This window comes from Loxodonta africana, chromosome 2 (assembly GCF_030014295.1).
Source record: "Loxodonta africana isolate mLoxAfr1 chromosome 2, mLoxAfr1.hap2, whole genome shotgun sequence".
Lineage (NCBI taxonomy): Eukaryota > Metazoa > Chordata > Mammalia > Proboscidea > Elephantidae > Loxodonta > Loxodonta africana.
Window position 1 is genome coordinate 166,018,046 of NC_087343.1, and position 19,005 is coordinate 166,037,050.

A 19,005-nucleotide genomic window follows, 5' to 3' on the forward strand; every position below is an offset into this window, starting at 1 on the left:
GTTTGGGAGCCAGTGAGCCCTACAATCAAATCCCTGTTTTGCCACTTATTAGCTATATGACCTTGGTTAGATTAAAGTTATCACACACAAAATCAACCCTACTCTGCTGGGCTGTTGAAAGATGAGACATAACTTATGACAAGGGTGGAGCACGCAAGGGCCAGGCATGAAAGAAGACAGTTGCTGTCGAGTCAACTCCAACTCATGGCGACGCCATGTGTTTCAGAGTAAAACTGCTTCACAGGGTTTATGATGGCTGGTTTTTCAGAAGCAGATTGTCAGGCTTTTCTTCCAAGGTGCCTTTGGATGGACTCGAACCTCCGACCTTTTGGTTAGCAGCCAAGCATGTTAAAAGTTTGCACCAGCCAGGGACTCCAGGTGTGAAATAGTTTCCCAATAAGTGATGGCATTCACTGTCCTGGTGGGAAGTTCACAAGAGAGGGGCCTTATGGTGTTTGCCCACACGTCTCTACTGCCTGATTTGACTGGGCCTGCAGGCAGCAGACGGCAGATATTACATGAGGCTGTAGTGAAGGGCAGAGGACAGAGATCGGTCTGTGACCGCAGCTCATCAGCTCCAGGAAACCCTGCCGTTCCCCTGACAACCAGGGGCCCCAGGATACAAATGTGCAACTCACAGGAAATGGAAACCCACCCCGCACCTGCTGGGGGCCTCAAAATTACCTCTGCAGCTGCAGGGCCTGGCCAGGAGCCAGCTCTGGCCTTCGCCTGGCCTGGGGAGCAGTGCAGGCAGAGGCTACAGGAACCCTAAGGCTAGTAGAGAAGCAGGGACTGAATGAGTTGCAGGAAGTCAGCTGTTGCAGGGAGGGAGGGCTGAGGCATTCACCTGTCAGCACCAACCTCATTCCTTTGGTCTTGTTGCTGGAAACTTCTACCACTGGCTGCAGCCCAGGCCCATCTGGACTGGAGCCCCTTTCCAAGGAGACGGGGGCCAGCGCAGGGGGCCTCCAAGTCTTTGGGCAGATGATGTGTGCCTTCTGTGAGTGTTCGTCTCATGTGTGCACAGGGAAAGAAAATTTCTTCCAGGACTACATGTTCAGACTGAGGTTCAGGTGGCCAATCTCACCATCCCAAGGAAATGTTGGTACTAATCACAGAGGAGCCATTTACCCCGACTTTAAGAGGGCCTTTGATCACTCCCAGAGCAACTCAGACCATACTTTTCCAACTGGCTGAATACATGTTTTATATCCAGTGTTTCAGAATCCCAGAAGAGCCCTTAATGATCCACTACTTCAAGCCCTTTATTTTCTGGATTGTGTAAAGGAATCGCGGAGAGGAAAAGTAACTTGCCAGCAGCCAACACCTCTGCCTCCTAGCCCTGGGGCATTCCAAGCCCCCCGCCACCCGTCCCGTCCTGTGCAGTCTTGGGCCCTGGGTACAACAGGATGTTAGGAAGAGGCCAAAGGAAAAGACATAGGTTCTAGCTCTCAATGTGCCCCTATGAAAACTTACGACAAGCCAGATGCCCTCTCTGGGCCTTGGTTTCTTCATTTGTAAAATGGGATAGTGTCACTCCCTCCTTGGGAAAATCTAGAGTGGATGTGAGAGGCTTTTATAGGTTTCAACCAGGGATTTTCACAGCAAAATCTCAGAACATCAGTACTAGGTAGGTTGTTTCAGTTATCTAGTGCTGCTATAACAGAAATACCTTAAGTGGGTGGCTTTAACAAACAGAAATTCATTTTCTCACAGTTTAGGAAGCTAGAAATCTGAATTCAGGGCACCAGCTCCAGGGGAAGGCTTTCTTTCTCTGTGGGCTCTGGGGTAAGGTCCTTGTCTCTTTTCAGCCTCTATTCCTGAGTTCCTGAGCGACCTTCATGTGGCATGTATCTTCCCCTCCATTAGTGCTTGCCTCCCTGTGCCTAATCTGCTCTTTTTATCTCAAAGGTGATTGGTTTAAAATATGGTCTTATTAACATAACAAAGAAAGTCCTTTTCCCAAGTGGGATTACATCTACAGATACAGGGTTTGGGATTCACAACACATATTTTTGGGGGACACAATTTAATCCACAATGAGAGTTCTCTCCCAGGCCACAAGATTCCTCCCCATATCCCACCATGCACATTTCATCATCTGCTTGGTTGAAATGGCTGCTCAAAAATTGCAAGCATGGCCACTGGAGACCTGCATCTCTGTCCTCTTGGGGATCCTGAATCTCTGCTGACCTGGATACTCATGAGGGCTCATGGTATTGTGGCTGATTCTCCCAGAAACCCATGCAAGGGTCGAGAGTTGCCTGGGTGGCTTTGTGCTGCTGTGGCCACCCTCTGCCCTGGTCCTTTAGCCTGCAATCAATCATGTTTCCTTCCTTCCCTTTGGGAGCACAGGGCTGACTCTAGGAGGGGTACTTTGAGGTAGAGAATGCACCAGACCTGGCAGGACCCATGACTCACCACTACACAACGGTAGAGACAGATAAACCAAAAGCTGGAGAGGGGGGTCTTGTCCCATGTTATGTAGAAGGCATGGGCTTTGAGCTCAGACCTGGCTTGAAGTCAGCTCTGTCCCCACCAGTCTGTGACTTAAGTACATGCAAACTACATGTACTGAGAAATAAGTGAAACGACAGATGGAGAGCCCTTAGCACAATGTCTGGCACAGAGTGGAGCCTCAGTTAAAGGTAGCTTTTATTAATGACAAGCCCAAACATTTACAAGGGAGGTGGCATGGCATTATGATTAAGAGCACAGGCTTTATTGTCACAGTCTAGGCTCAAATCCTGATACTGCAAATGCCTAGCTTCTGACCTAAAACAAGTGTTAATGGATTAAATTGTGTTCCCCCAAAACATGTGTTGGAATCCTAGATCTGTAGATGGAAATCCTGGTGGCGTAATAGTTAAGTGCTATGGCTGCTAACCAAAAGGTCAGCAGTTCAAATCCACCAGGTGCTCCTTGGAAACTCTATGGGGCAGTTCTACTCCGTCCTATAGGGTTGCTATAAGTGAGAATCGACGCGACAGCAATTTTTTTTTTTTTTAAATACCTGTAGGTGTAATCCTATTTGGAATTTTTGTGGAATTTCTCACCCTCTAGCATGCAAACGGAAACCCTGGTGGCATAGTGGCTAAAAGCTATGGCTGCTAACCAAAAGGCCGGCAGTTCAAATCTACCAGACGCTCCTTGGAAATTCTATGGGGCAGTTCTACTCTCTCCTATAGGATCGATATAAGTCAGAATCAACTCGACAGCAATGGACTTGGTTTTCTTTTTAATATGCAAATGTTTTACCAATAAGTCCAGAGTCATTGACACTTGTTCCTTACTAGGTCCAATCAGCATAATGTCATCAATATAACCGACCAATGTGCTGCCTTGTGGAAGTGAAAGGCAATCAAGATCCCTGGGGCCTAAATTATGACATAGGGCTGAGTTGATGTAGCTCTGAGGTAGGCAACTGAAGGCGTATTGCTGGCCTTGCCAGCTGAAGGCAAACTGTTTCTGGTGGTCCTTCAAAACAGATATGGAGAAAAAGGCATTGGCCAGATCAATAGCTGCATACCAGATACCAGGAGATGTATTAATTTGCTCAAGCAGTGAAACTACATCTGGAACAGCAGCTGTAACTGTAATCACCACTTGGTTAAGTTTTCGATAATCCACTGTCATTCTCCAAGATCCATCTGTTTTTTGCACAGGCCAAATAGGCGAGTCGACTGGGGACGTAGTGGGAATTGCCACCCCTGCATCCTTCAAGTCCTTGATGGTGGCAGTAATTTCTTCAATCCCTCCAGGAATGTGGTATTGCTTTTGGTTTACTATTTTCATAGGTAGGGGCAGTTCTACCGGCCTTCACTTGGCCTTTCTGACCATAATAGCCCTTATTCCATTTGTCAGGGATCCAATGTGGGGGTTCTGCCAGTTGCAGAGTATATCTATTCCAATTACGTGTTCCTGAATTGGGAAAATGACTACAGGATGGACTCAGGTACCCAATGAATCTATATGAGATGCATATGAGCTAAGACTCCATTAATAACCTGATCTTCATATGCCCGAACTCTGACTGGTGGGCCACAGTGACATTTTGTGTCTCCTGGAATTAGTGTCAGTTCAAGCCAGTAATCCACTAATCTCCAAAAAGTCTGAGTAGTTCCTTTTCCCCAGTGAACAGTCACTATCATAAAATGCTGTAGATCCCTCTGGGGAAGGCTGGGAGAAAGATTAACAGTATAAATTTTTGGCAGTATATTGGAGTCCTTCCTCAAGGGGACACAGCCTCCCCTTCATTCAAGGGGTTGTGGGTCTATAAACTCGCTCAAGTCTGGGAATTGATTGAGGGGCCACAACTCTCTATTCTTGAGATTCGAGTTAGACTGCTGTTCACTTGACCTAGAAATTCAACCACTTGTAAAAACCAAGTAAATATTTAGTAGATTTCCTATCTATTTCACTCCTAGGGACATCATGACTAAGTAGCTAACGTCATAAGTCCACATGAGTCAGACTACGCTGATTACTGCTTTGACTCCAGTGTCCATTATGGTAACCACGCCCACCTTGTTTTTGTTGATTAAGTGCTATCACTTGGCCCCTACTACCACAGGGTCCAATCAGCCCTGTTGTAGTTATCAAAAACCAAACCCATTGCCATCGAGTCTATTCCGACTCATAGCAACCCTACAGAAGAGAGTAGAGCTGCTCCATAGGGTTTCCAAGGAGCAGCTGGTGGATTTGAACTGCTGACCTTTTGGTTAGCAGCCATAGCTTGCAGTGGCTTTTAACCCCTATGCCACCAGGGCTCCCCACTGTCAAATCTGACTTAAATAAAATAGCAATCACAGCAGTTTTCAAGGATGCTGGGGCTCCCATCACAAATTTGTTCCTCACAATTGTGGTAAAAGGTGTGTCCTCTGGGCACTTCATGCGTAGGTCTGTGGGTCTAACCTGATAAATCAACTCTAGCATGCCAATTTCCCTAAGCCTTCGGATATCTTCTACAGTATACCAAGGCAGGTCAGGTACTTCAACTTGATTTTAGTGTAGAACACCTCATAATCCATGCTTCAGCAACCAAACCAGATCCTTTCCTAACTTCTCGAGCTGAAACACTGAATGAGGAATCTGTATTAGTGGGCTCATATCAATAAACTCAGGCTGATCTATCTTTATGTTCCTTGCACCATTGTCCCACACGCTTAACAGGCATTCCCACACATATTCCCCAAGTTTCTGTTTGTATATATTAGAAAAGTCAAGCAGTTCTTTTGGAGTATAGTGTGCCTTCTCCTGGGTAACACTTTGTACTTCACTTTTTGGTGCTAGGTGGGACTTAAGTCTAGTTATAGGTCTAGAAGCCAAAATTGGCGGGGAAATGTTTTGAGAACATTCAGCATTGTCTTGTAAAGCAACTGCCTCAGGTGATGTCCCAGGCAATGACTCAGACAAAGGCTCTTTAGATGCAGCTGGGTTAATCTCATTACACGGGGTGGAGGGACTAATGATTTTACTGGGTGGGGGGAGGGTGGTTTAGCATACACACATGAAGTAATCTCTTCAGATGGGAGTGAGAGGGCTCGTTCTGTTGGCAAGAATGATTCAATGGAATTTAGGGGCTCAGTGTCTCCAGCTTCCTGATTATCTGCCCATATGTATCCATCCCGAATTTCAGGATCTCAGTCAATGTTCTCAGTTTAACTCCAGACACCTCTCTAGTTTGGCAGTTGAGTTGGCATTGTAATTCAGCCACTCTTACAATAAGACTCTGGGTTTGGTTTTCGGCAATATCAGTTCTGTTCAAGGCACAAGTGGAAACTTTGAGGTCGTTTATGAGGCAGTCGACTCTGAAGCCCTGAGCTCTTTCTTTCATCAGTTTGCCTAGCAAAAGTAGGACCAACCAACCAGCTCCCTTATACTTCTCATTATGACAAAACCGTAGAAAGGTATCGCACGTGTGTTCACCCAGAGCCTCGCCTGTCACCAATACGTGATCTACTGTGGGTGATATTTTGCGTATCTGTATTGCCACTTCACGCCATGAATTGGCAGTGCCCTCCTTACAGTGGAAGCAGAGTCATCAACATCTTTAAGACTAACCAGACTTAAGAAGAAATTTAGAAAATTTACCCTTACAATTTTGTTTTTCTAAAACCACTCTCGTACCAAATGTCTTAGGCTGGGTTCTCTAGAGAAGCAAAACCAGTAATGCGTATAAATATATACAGAGATTTACATCAAGGAAATGGCTCATTCGGGTGTAGGCAGTGGAACATCCCAAGTCCATGGATAAGGCTGGAGGCTTCTCCTGATTCATGTAGCCGCAGGGACTAGCAAACCCAAGACTGGCAGGTCAGAGAGCAGAGCTGTTGCTCACAGCCTTCGAAGACTGACGGATCCCAAGATCAGCAGGCAAGACCACAGGTAAGCTGCTAGCTCAAGTCCCAAGAACTGGAGGTTAGACGAACAGGAGCAAGCTACAGGATCCACAGGGAGCAAAAGCCATAAGCCTTGCCAGAATGTCATATTCAATGTAGGCCACACATCCAAGGAAACTCCCCTTCAACTGACTGGCTACTCACAACAGCCCCCATCACTGGGGTAGTCACAACTTCATCTGACTGCCAAACCACTGAGAATTATGGCCCAACCAAGTTGACACACAACCTTAACCATCACAATATGTAAATCAAGGATGTTTCCTGAGGATCTGGGAGCCACCTCTTTTAAACCATAATCATCAATGAAGATCACATAGCTACCTCCAAATCTCCTGGAAGAAGATTAGCATAACTTCAGGTTATTAAGACACTAAAAAATTAACAATTTTATCTTGAAAGCAGGAATGTAATTGTTGTATCCACTTAGCTAAATGTTGTTGTGTGCTGCCACGGAGTTGATTATGACTCATGGTGACCCTGTATGACAGAGTAGAACTGCCCCACAGGGTTTCCTAGACTGTAATCTTTATAGGAGCAGATCACCAGGTCCTTCCTCCCCAGGAGTGGCTGGTGGATTTGAACCTCTGACCATTCGGTTAGCAGCTGAGAGCTTAACCATTGTGGCACCCGGGATCCTTCTAGCTAAGTAAAGGGTAGGATTTCTTTCTGTCTTAGCAATCTCTAGCTGTGATGCATCACATTCTTGTTTAATATGAGAAATGGAGTCTAATTCTCCTGGAATCCAGATTTCTGGGGTCCATGGAAGTCCCACCCAGACCACTGCCCTGAGATGTTCTTTTCAACCTTGAGCCTTGAGGAAAGTGGTTTCCTAAAGTCATTTTTAAGTCAAACAATACCCATTGCCGTCGAGTCAATTCTGACTCATAGTGATCTTATAGGACAGAGTAGAACTGTCCCATAGGGTTTCCAAGGAGCTGCTGGTGGACTCAAACTGCTGACCTTTTGGTTAGCAACTGTAACTCTTAACCACTGAGCCACCAGGGCTCCCCAAGTCAAACAACAGCCTAGATAAATTAGTAAAGACTGTTTTGTCTTAGACGCTGGGCTCTTTTGAAGAATTATCTATGTGCAGTCAGTTTCAAGAAAGCAGAAACTCCAAGGTCAAGCTAGAAGCTGTGTTTGGGGGTAAATTATTATTACATTGTTGTAGCGAAACAACTCTCACCAAAGCCTTCTGCAACCAAGAGATTTTTATTGAGAAATATCAGAAAACAAAAATGGGAAACTGGCTGCAAGCAATCAAGCTATAAACAGAACATAACTGAAGAAAGTACAATCTTTACATATTTTTAATACAATTTTGACAGATGCTGATTCATTATGAGTAAGGGTCTTTCCACATGCCCTTTACAATCACTGGAACACGTATCTGTGAGTAAATTACTTACAGACTATGATTAGTTAAAGTAAAGACAAAGAACTAAGATCATGATTGGATGACCTTTTCGTGTTTTTCCTTTCTAACAATTTGGTCTCTTGGTTCAGAGGTCCTGGGTCTGTCATATGATGGTTTTTTTTAATTTGTTATATGGGCTAGTGTGATATTAAAAAAAAAAAAACAAACCCAGTGTTATGTGGGCTAGTGTGATATTAAAAAAAAAAAACAAAACCCAGTGCCATCAAGTCGATTCCTACTCATAGCGACCCCATAGGACAGAGTAGAACTGCCCTATAGAGTTTCCAAGGAGCACCTGGCGAATTCGAACTGCCAACCCTTTGGTTAGCAGCCATAGCACTTAACGACTACACCACCAGGGTTTCCAATGTGATATAGGGTAGATCTTTAATTCGCTTCCTGGGGTAAATTATTATTTAGTTCTGGTACGCCATGTTTGCAGTCCACTGAACCGGTTAGAGTACTCTTTCCCACTCCTTTGATGTAGTTTCCTATTGTTTTAAGCTTTTCAGATTCTGACACACAAATTAGCCTTTTGTGGTTATGGCCTCCTGTGGTTAGGTTAACCCTTTATCAATATAAACACAGTTCTGGCTCATTTCCATGGCAATGACAGTAGGATAGGGTATAAGAATCTCAGAAGTTCTTTCCTCTCAAGAACATTTTTTGACTCCCTGGTTGAAATGTTACCCTGATTTGCAAATCATATAGTAAATAAATTTCTATTATTGGCTTAATATAATTTTGTTTTAACAAATATCTATTCAATAAAAAAACTGTTTTTCTATTTTTGTGGAGAGGTTTTCTGGGTTGGGGATAGATTTTTCTTTAATTGCATTTCCCCAACATTATACATATATAAACTTAAAGACATATGTTAGGGATTCAGACTGATAAAAGTACACAATCAAAAAGAATGTGGAGTCCCAAAAGAGTAAAATGAGAGCCTACAGACTGCAAAAAATTTTCTGGCTACTACAAGTAAGACAAAGGTCTAATATCTAAAATCTACAGAAAATCCAATACCTCTACAACAAAAAGACAAACAATCCAATTAAAAAAAATGAGCAAAGGAAAGGAACAGACACTTCGCCAAAGAAGACATTAAAGTGGCCAACAGACACATGAGTAAACGTGCCCGATCTATAGCCATTAGTGAAGTGCAAATCAAAACTACAATGAGATACCATCTTACCCCAGCATTACTGGCTTGAAGCAAAAAAAAAGCGGGGTATAACAAATGTTGGAGAGGTTTTGGGGAGATTGGAACTCTTATGCACTGCTGGTGGGAATGCAAAATGGTACAACCATTTTGGAAAACGATATGGTGCTTTCTTAGAAAGCTGGAAATAGAAATACCATATGATCCAGCAATCCAACTCCTAGGAATACATCCTAAAGAAATAAGAGTCGTCACTCAAATAGACATATACACACCCATGTTCACTGCAGCATTGTTCACAACAGCAAAAAGATGGAAACAACCTAGATGCCCAGCAACAGATAAATAAACTATGGTACATATACACAATAGAGTATTACACAATGATAAAGAACAATGATGAATCTGCAAAGCATCTTACAACATGGATGAATCTGGAGAGCGTTATGCTGAAATAAGTCAATCACAAAAGGACAAATATTGTATGAGACCACTACTGTAAAAACTCATGAAAAGGTTTACACACAAAAAGAAACAATCTTTGATGGTTACAAGGGAGGAGAGGAGTGGAGATGGAGAAATACTAACTAGACAACAGATAAGTGGTAACTTTGGTGAAGGGTAAGACAGCACACAATACTGGGGAAGCCAACACACCTTGTACAAGGCAAGGTCACGGAAGCTCCATAGACACATTCAAACTCCCTGAGGGACTAAATTGTTGGGCTGAGGGCTGTGGGAACCGTGGTCTCAAGGAACATCTAGTTCAAGTGGCATAACATAGTTTATAAAGAAAACGTTCTACATTCTACTTTGGTGAGTAGCGTCTGGGGTCTTAAAAGCCTATGAGCGGCCGTCTAAGATACTTCACTGGTCTCACCCTTTTCAAAGCAAGGGAGAATGAACAAAGCCAAAGACACAAGGGAAAGATTAGTCCAAAGGACTAATGGACCACAACTACCATGTCCTTCACCAGACTGAGTCCAGTACAATGAGATGGTACCCAGCTACCATCACTGACTGCTCCGACAGGGATTACAATAGAGGGTCCTGGACAGAGCTGGAAAAAAATGTAGAACAAAATTCTAACTCACAAAAAAAGACCAGACTTACTGACCTGACAGAGACTGGAGAAACCCTGAGTACATGGCCCCCGGACACCCTTTTAGCTCAGTAATGAAGTGACTCCCGAGGCTCATCCTTCCACCACAGATTAGATAGGCCCATGAAACAAAAGGAGACTAAAGGGGCACACCAGCCCTGGGGCAAGGACTAGAAGGCAGGAGAGGACAGGAAAGCTGGTGATAGGGAACCCAAGGTCGAGAAGAGAGAGTTTTGACATGTCGTGGGGTTGTTAACCAATGTCATAAAACATTGTGCACTATTTAACGAGAAGCTAGTTTGTTCTGTAAACTTTCATCTAAAGTACAAAAAAAAAAACAAAACATAGAATGTGGAGTCAATGGAATGAAGCAGAGGAAGGAGGAGATAGAAGGAGTATCAGAAAGAACAGCAAGACCACCTAAGAAAAGGCATTTCTGTCCTCAAAAGGTAGCTAGTTGTGAGCTTTGGAAGAACACAGCACACTTTTGGGGGAAAGACTAGATGTTGGTGTGAGGGAAGAACATCTGAGAGAAATCAAGAAACAACCTGGCCCCAAGAGTGTGGCCACCAGACACCCTTACAGCTCAGGACTGAATTCACTCCTGAGGTTCACCCTTTGGCCAAAGATTAGACAGGCCCATAAAACTAAACGAGACTAACTGGGAACACTAGCCCAGTCACAAGGACGAGAAAGGAAATCTGGTGATGGGGGACCCAAGGTCAAGAAGGGGAGAGTGTTGACATGTTATGGAGTTGGCAACCAATGTCACAAAACAATACGTGTGTTGTTTAATGAGAAACTTGTTTGCTCTGTAAACCTTTATCTAAAGTACAATTTTTAAAAACCTGGTAAAATAAAAAGTAAATACAAGTCAACTCTGAAATCTAAACACCAATCCCCGTCCCTATAAAAAAAAACAACATGGAAGAGCGTGTCAAAAAAAAAAATCACCCAGAACCCTGTGCCCCAGGGAGTATAACTTAAACCACGTTACACCTTGGCTCACAAGTCTCCAGTGGTGCCCTTTAATGCCAGCCCTCGGAGCTCAGCACTCAAAACCCTTGATTATCCTTCCTGATCCATCTGCCCTCACCTCACTCCTCTTTACCTCCACCACACCCTTTCCCCTCTAAACTAGGAATGTCCATCCCTTCCAAGAGCATTTTCTGCTCAACCTTCTAGAATCCAGACCAGTGCTCTTCAATTCTGGTTTCAGTAAAACCACTGGGGGAGGTTTTTAAACTCACCAATATATCAGGCCAACCCCTAGACATCTGATTCCACCGTTCTGGGTTGAGCCTGGGCTTTGGTAATATCAAAAAAACTTGGCTAGGTGATTCTATCGTGCAACCAAGGTTGTTCTATGCTGGATTCAAATGCCACCTCTTCTAGGAAGCTGAGAGTGATTTCTCCCGCCTTTAAACCCCCACAGCGCTCTGAAACCACCTATACGAGATTGGTCTGAGTCACTGTTGCTGCTGGCAACAAAGCATTGTAAGAAAAAATCTGTATTTCAAAGAAAAACTGCATTGTCTAGAAAACATTCTTCCAAATTATCTGATTCTTGTCTTTATCTTTGAGCAATTTTACAGCACAGTAAGTTGTAGGGCACTCATAGCAAGCAAAACTATTCTTAACCAACATTCTGTCCTATCTGGTAGGGTTCAAATGGATTTCTCTCCCCCTCTGGTGGAAAAACCAGTTTTGCTCTATCTGCATATTCCTTTCACCATAAATGTGTCTGTGTTTTAGATTCTCTTCTGAGGTGGCTATACCAACTGCCAGGGAGCCCTGGTGGTACAGTGGTTAAGAGCTCTGCTGCTAATCAAAAGGCTGGCAGTTCAAATCCACCAGCCACTCCTTAGAAACCATATGGGGCAGTTCTACTCTGTCCTATAGAGTTTCTTTGAGTCAAAATCAGCTTAACAGCAACAGGCTTTTTTTTTTTTTTTTATACCATCTGCCTGGTTTGGTATTGATCAATGAGTAGAATAAAATCTTTAACCATTTGTTCATTTTATACCTGTGTGAGTCATGATTTTACCCTTTCTTGAAAATCATCTTTTAAATAGTTTGTGTATGCTTCTTTGCTGTGCCTCCTGCCACAGAGCCTGGCTCATAAGAATTGTTGAGTGAAATGCACCAAGTGGCTTTGGTGCTTTCTTTAGTGATCCCCTTGAAAAACCACAGAACAGCTGGAAGCATCTAGCCCAGTGGTTTTTGCACTGTGCTTTTTGGAGGAACTCAGGGGTTCCAGCACTGCCTACCACTCCCACTCCAATCACAACAACTCGGGTTATCTGCGCTTTCCAAAACCAGGTTTCACTTAAGAATTCCTTTGATAATGGACTACGTGTACCACAGCCTCCCCTAGACTGAGTCCAGTACAGCTAGATGGTGTCCGGCTACCATCACTGACTGCACTGACAGGGATCACAATAGAAGGTCCCGGACATAGCTGGAGGAAAAATGTAGAACAAAATTCTAACTCACAGAAAAAGACCAGACTTACTGGCCTGACAGAGACTGGAAAAACCCTGAGTATATGGCCCCCGGCCACCCTTTTTAGCTCAGTAATGATGTCACTCCCGAGGTTCACCCTTCAGCCAAAGATTGGACTGGACCATAAAACAAAAGAGACTAAAGGGGCACACCAGCCCAGGGGCAGGGACTAGACGGCAGAAGGGGTCAGGAAAGTTGGTAATCTGGAACCCAAGGTTGAGAAGGGAGAGCGTTGACACGTCATGGGGTTGTTAACCAATGTCATAAAGCAATATGTGTACTAACTGTCTAAGGAGAAATTGGTTTGTTCTGTAAACTTACATCAAAAGTACAATAAAAAAAAAAAAAAGAATTCCTTTGAACAATGGCTTCTATGGCTCAGTAATTTTTTAAAACCATAACCCTCAATATACCACCAGAGCCAAGATAACTTGAGAGGTTAGGTAACTTGCCCATCATCATTAAGATAAGTAATGATAAAGCAGGGACTCATTCTTCAAAAAATATTTACTGAGCAACTGCTAAAAACTAGGCCCAGTGATAAGAGTCAGACATAGACTAAAAAACAAAACAGACAAGGCTCCTGCCTAGTCTAGTGCAGTAGTCTGCAATTTTTTTTTTTTGATCCTATACAGAACATAAAGGAGACCTGTAAGCACAATGGTTAAGCGGTTCAAATCCACCAGCCGCTCCATGGAAGAAAGGAACTGGCAATCTGGTCCTGTAAAGATTACAGCCTAGGAAACCCTAGGGGGCAGTTCTACTCTGTCACAAGGGGTTGCTATGAGTTGGAATCAACTCGATGGCACATAACAACATACAGCAACGGAGCGAAAAAAATTAGCTTTCATAATGATAAACAAAAATACATTTTATAAGCATGGGGTCTTAAACGCTAGCAAGCGGCCATCTAAGATGCATGAATTGGTCCCAACCCAACAGGAGCAAGCAATAATGAAGAACACCAAAGACACAAGGTAATTATGAGCCCAGGAGACAGAAAGGATCACGTAAACCAGAGACTACATCAGCCTGAGACCACGAGAACTAGATGGTGCCCAGCCTCAACCGATGACTGCTCTGACAGGGAACACAACAGAAAACCCCTGAGGGAGCAGGATGCAGACCCCAAATTCTCATAAAAAGACCAGACTGAATGGTCAGACTGGCACTAGAAGAATCCCAGAGGCCATGGTCCCCAGACCTTCTGTTAGCCCAAGACAGGAACCATTCCCAAAGCCAACTTTTCAGACAGGGATTGGACTGGAATATGGGATGGAAAATGATACTGGTAAAGAACAAGATTCTTGGATCAAGTAGAAACATGAGACTATGTTGGGATCTCCTGTCTGGAGGGGAGATGAGAGGGAAGAGAGGGCCAGAAGCTACCCGAATGGACATGAGGAGAGACAGTGGAGGGAAGAACTGTGCTATCTCATTAAAAAAAAAAAAGGAGAGCAATTAGGAGTGTATAGCAAGGTATATGTAAATTTTTGTATGAGAGACTGATCGGATTTGTAAACTTTCACTTAAAGCACAATAAAAATTAATTTAAAAAAAATCACACGTAATAAAAGAGCTAACAGCTTCTTCCTGTAGCCCAGAAGATCATCTTTAGCACCCCATGAAGGTACGCACCTTCCTGCTTCCCTGGTGGCTTCTCCCCCAGCCTGCAGAAAGACACCCAGATCAGCCTCATCACCATCCAGGATCCTCGACTTTAAGGAAGCCAGGGTAAATGCCATCACTGGCCCCATGCCTAAGCATACCCCCTAGCTCGAAGCACTCAGGTTTCTTAGAGAGTACTATCTTTCCCTCTCTTGACCCAGAGCATTGATCCTAAGGCTGAACAAGGCCCCAGGAGATCAGCTAGCTGCTGCAGGTTTGGAATTGAACTGGCCTAGGTTTGAATCCCAGCTCAGGTCCCTTTTATGAGAGACAGAAAAGTGTAGTGTCTAATGGTACAGAGTGTGGAGTCAGGCTGTCTACTGAGTAGCTGTGTGGCCTTTGGCAAGTACTTAACCTCTCTGCGTCTGTTTCATATGCAAAATGAGGATAAAAATGGTACCCACCTCACAGTAGTGGTGAGAAATAAATGAATTAAGAAAAGTCTAATGCAGATTCCTTGGATGGTGCAAACTGTTAACACACTTAACACACTCAGCTGCTAACAGAAAAGTTGGAGGTTCAGGTCCACCCAGAAGCCCCTCAGCAATCTACTTCCAAAAAATCATGGAAATCCTATGGAACACAGTCCTACTCTGACACATATGGGATCATCATTAGTTGCAGTTGACAGCAACAGGGCCTGGCACATAGGAAGCACCACATCTAAGTGTTTATTATTATTTCTTGCCTCTTGACTTGAGCAAGTCACTAAACTTGTGAGGGCTGGAGTTTCCACATCTGCAAAATGGGCATAACAGCGTGTAACATATCAAGGGTTCAGCAGGCCCTGGCAAGTTGTAAGGGCTCAAAAAACAGTAGTGATTGTTGTCTTATTGTTATTATTTAAGGAGTATACTAGGATACCTGTTTTATAAATGAAAAACCTGGGGCTCCAGCCGCCTGCCTCCTAAAGCACCACACTCTTCCGAGATGACAACAGTAGTGCTTGCTTCTCTGTGCTCAACACTCTACAGCTTACAAGGCACTTTCACATCCTCCATATCACAACCTCTGGAGAGAGGGTTTCAGACTCACCCCCATTTTACAGATGGGGGCTCAGAGGCTCATGAAACCCATGAACCATCATTCCTCCATAGCTGGTCTCTGTGGGGGCTTCTCAACCCCAGGGGAAGGAAACAGAGTAAGGCTGGATTGCAAGCCAAGTGTATAACAGAAACCCCCACACACTTCCTCTCCTCTGCTGGCAGAGGGGAGGGGGGAACGCTCAGGAATCAGGGTAGAGACTATATCCTGCACTTTGTCCCCACCAAGGAAGTATCTCAGAGGCTGGGTGTGGTGAGGCTGGTGACCCACCGGGCCTCCCCTGAAATCCTAGGATGCTACAGAAGGGAAGAACCACCTACATCCAACCTATTTATCAGCTGGGTGCTCTAAGTACATCTCTCACCCTTTTGCAGAGGAAGAAAGTCAGGCCCAGAGGTGCAGGAGATGTACCCGGAGCTCCCAGCTGGCTAGTGGCAGGGCAGAGGCTGGGACTTGGCTGGAGCCTGGGGGCCCAGGGCTCCCTCTGGGCGATGCAGTGCAGATGTTCCAGGCGCTGGCAGCTGCCCAGAACTGCAGCGCCTCTCCCACCCCTCCTAAGAAGCAGCCCCAAGAGGCCAGGCCTGGACTTCCCTGCAGCAGCCCCCTCCATCCCCTGCACATTCCCATCCACATTCGGCCCCAGCAACAGCTGTGGCCTTTTCCCAAAAACCACAAATATTTCCTGTATCCCAGCAGCCAGTGCCTTGGGAACAAAAGATAGAAGGCAAAGGAAGATGGTGAGTGACTGTCACAGCTGCAGAGGGGACCAGAGGCCTCTGCCTCCCTTCCAGCCCCACCCAACTCCCAAGATCCTAAATCTTAGAACAGTTGGATTCCAGAATGCCAGCACAGGACATGGTAGCCAGCTTAGCCAACTTTGCTACAGAGGGGAAGGGCTTGCCCAAGAACCTCCAGCACGCCTGGAACTGTAACCCAGTTCTCCCGACCCTCAGGCCAGTGCCCTCTATGTGGCTCAGGGCCTGCCGGATGAAAGGGCAAGGTCCATAAGCGCTGAAGCAGGGCAGTTATTCACCTGGCAGGGCTAAGCAGGCCAGGATAGCCTGTGTGGGTCAGCAGGGCCAGCCATTTAAGGTGTGCATGTTGAGGGGTGGGGAGGGCAATGCAGGGAAAAGAGCAGACTCTTGGGGGAAACCAGAGTCCCTTCACAAAGTCTGGAGCCATATGCCCAAATTTGGAGGTGTCAGGGAAGGCCCATCAGAGTTTAGAGAAAAGGAGGGGGAGGGAGAAAGCAGGGGCCAGACCAGTTCTCCCAAAGGACCCCTGCCCCTTCCCCTTGCAGGGCCTACAAGAGTTGGGCCAGGCTTCCCAAACCTGACATTGAGGCTACCCAAACTTGTCATCTTTCCTTCCCGCTGACAAATAAATCAGTTCTCACAGGCATTGCTTCCTCTGAGAGGAGCTGGGTTTATCAGCTTCTGACTTGGAGGAGGAAACAGGTTCAGAGAGGGAAAGCCACTGGCTCAAGGTCACACGTCGCTCGGATTCTGAGTCAGGAGATTTGACTCCCGTGCAAGTACTCTGGGACTCCTCTGAAGTCCCCAAGCTTTGGGAAGGCCTAAACTGTGCTAGGGGGAACTGGAAGAAGGGTGGGGTCCCTGCCTCACTACAAGGGCTCTTGGAGTCGGCTGGGAGATTCCTTCGTCGGTGAGCAGTAATCCCAGAGGCAGGGAGGATCCATGAGGCCCTGAGGTGTGGTCAGCCGGCCCTTCATCAGTCTGCACACAGGGACACCCCTCACCCCGCACACCCCAATTCCCTAACAACACGCACAGCTATTTTATATGTAGCCGTGGGAGTTCGACTCTTCAGGCCCTAGGTCTTCGGCTTTGGCCACACCCTTCCTTAGGGCTCCTTAGAATTCTTCCAGCTGTCCCCAGCCCCCCGGCCTTCTAAGTCTCTTCAACCCCCACCCCTCCGGACGGAAGGTCAGCAGCCCGCCCTGCCCCCGCCCCTCGACCACACCCTCTGCAGAGCCGACCCCTCCTCTCCTCTCCCTCCTTCTCCTCTCCCCTCCCGTCCTCTCCACCCCTCCCCTCCCCCAGCCAGGGCGCAGTCCGCCCCCGCTTCTCCGTGTCCGGCCCACTGCCCTGCCCAGCCACCCCCAGCCCGCGACCCTCTCGGGTTACCGCGCCCTGCATGCCTCTCTCCGCTACCCTGCGCTCCTGCCCGTTCCCGGGCGCCCCACCCCAGAACCCGGCGGAGGGCATCTGGGCGTTTATGGCTCGCCCCCGTAGCCCCTGGAAGGGGGATCCCCGCAAACGACTCCCCTCTCCGGCCTCAGACACTCACCGCGCGGCGGAGGCTTCTTCTCGCGGACTGGCAGACGGACCGACAGACGGACGCGCCAACGCCGAGCTCGCTGGGTCGGAGCCCGTTAGCCCAGCAGCAGCAGCAGCAGCCGCAATGCAGGGGCGGGCGGGGGCGCCGGGGACACGTGGCGCGCAGGGGCCAATCGGGCTCGCTCGGCCTCCACTTCCTCCCCCATCCAGTTCGTTCGCTCTTGCAGTCCTAGAATGTCACCAGCTGCAGGGTCCCCGCCAGTAGGACCTCCGTCTGTGCTCAGACCCGGGACCTGAAGCCTAGAGAGAGTAGGGGGATTCGGCCAAGGGCACGCGGCCATTCAGGGCTGGAGGCCAGGACGCTTGACTCCTGGTTCTGGACACTTTTCCTAAATGCCTACAACTCGCCAAAGCTTTGTTGCGAAATAGAGAATTGAGGCTTCCGGGGGGGGGGGGGTCAGACACTTTATCTGCCTGATAAGATTCCACCCCTCTGCAGCCTTAGCAGGTCGGTGACGTTACTTATCTACTTTTCGGAGGTGAGAGTCCAGAGATGTCTAGTTTCTTGACCAACGCCACACAGTCTGTGTGGGAGCTGTCAGGTGACTCCAGAGGAGGAAGGCAGACAAGGAGCCCAGAAGTTGTAATCCAGGGCTGTGGGGGAAATGCTAAAACATTTCAAGACTTAAATTCTATAGGAATCCCAAGAAAACTGAGAATCATTGCCCCCAAAGGATTTATAAAGACTTCCTGGAGGAGGTAACAGTACCGCCCATCTGTCCCCACCCCACCTCAGAAATCCTGCTTTATGGAAAGAAAACCCTGCAGTAACGGTAGGCTGCTGTTCAGCCGCCAAGTCTCCACAGGCAAGACACTTAGCTGCTCTGATTTTCAGTTTCTTTGTCGGAACGATAGAGATAACCAAGGCGTCTTTGAAGGGCTGTCCTTGTAACCTATCATTAGTTCAGAGGCCTCTAAGCCTTTATTATGGAGACTTGGTTGGGAAGTATGTCCATCCATTCATTTCCCTAATAAACATTGAGCACCTACTGCATACCAGGCATTGAGCTGGGATGCCAAAGGGAACAAGTGGGGCCCTGACCTGCCATCATGGGAATTCCATTCTCTCAGGAAACACAGTTAGACAATAATTACAATGAAGGCTAGAGTGTTGTGACAGGGAAATTACGCACCCTCTGTCAGCGGAGGCTTTGGTGTTGCTATGATGCTGAACAGGTTTTAGTACATCTTCCAAGCTAAGATGGACGAGGAAGAAAGGTCTGGTAATCTACTTTCAAAAACCACCCAGTACAAACCAGATGGTTCAAAATGGTCCTATCCCGTTGTGCATGGGGCTACCAGATGGTTCACAATGGTCCTATCCCGTTGTGCATGGGGCCACT

General features: G+C 46.4%; 1 protein-coding gene across 2 annotated transcripts in view; it reads right to left on the bottom strand.

Moving 5' to 3' along the window:
• The window catches only part of ANXA6 (annexin A6), a 67,518-nt gene extending 49,781 nt beyond the window's left edge, over positions 1-17,737 (bottom strand). For both annotated transcript variants that reach the window (XM_010591967.3, XM_003404610.4), the window contains exon 1: positions 17,613-17,737. The gene's annotated coding sequence lies outside the window, so the exon portion shown is untranslated. The remainder of the gene's footprint in view (positions 1-17,612) is intronic.
• Positions 17,738-19,005: the final 1,268 nt, after the last annotated feature.